Source organism: Etheostoma spectabile, chromosome 10 (assembly GCF_008692095.1).
Source record: "Etheostoma spectabile isolate EspeVRDwgs_2016 chromosome 10, UIUC_Espe_1.0, whole genome shotgun sequence".
NCBI classification, from domain to species: Eukaryota; Metazoa; Chordata; class Actinopteri; order Perciformes; family Percidae; genus Etheostoma; species Etheostoma spectabile.
Genome location: NC_045742.1, coordinates 12,763,981 through 12,764,303, shown reverse-complemented (window position 1 = coordinate 12,764,303; position 323 = coordinate 12,763,981).

Sequence of the window (323 nt, the reverse complement as noted above, 5' to 3'; positions counted from 1 at the left end):
AGAGGGGAGAGAGGAGAGAGACACATCTTCTCTGCAACTCATTTTCCGACGGTGGGTAGAAGCCTACAACACGTAAACATAAAGCGTGTCATTTTTGGCCAAAGTTCATAATATTGTTATCAAGACATACAAAAATGATGAATGAATCCTCAACATATTGCCATGAAGAGGATTTTTGTAAGTTGAAAAAGCAAGGGAATAATAAAACTTACCCTCATTGAGAGAAACAGTTAATCAGTATGTGGCAAACTAATTATTAACACTGATTCAAATAGTCAAAACAAGCAAAAATGCTAAGCATTTTTTTTTTAATCCTTTCACAT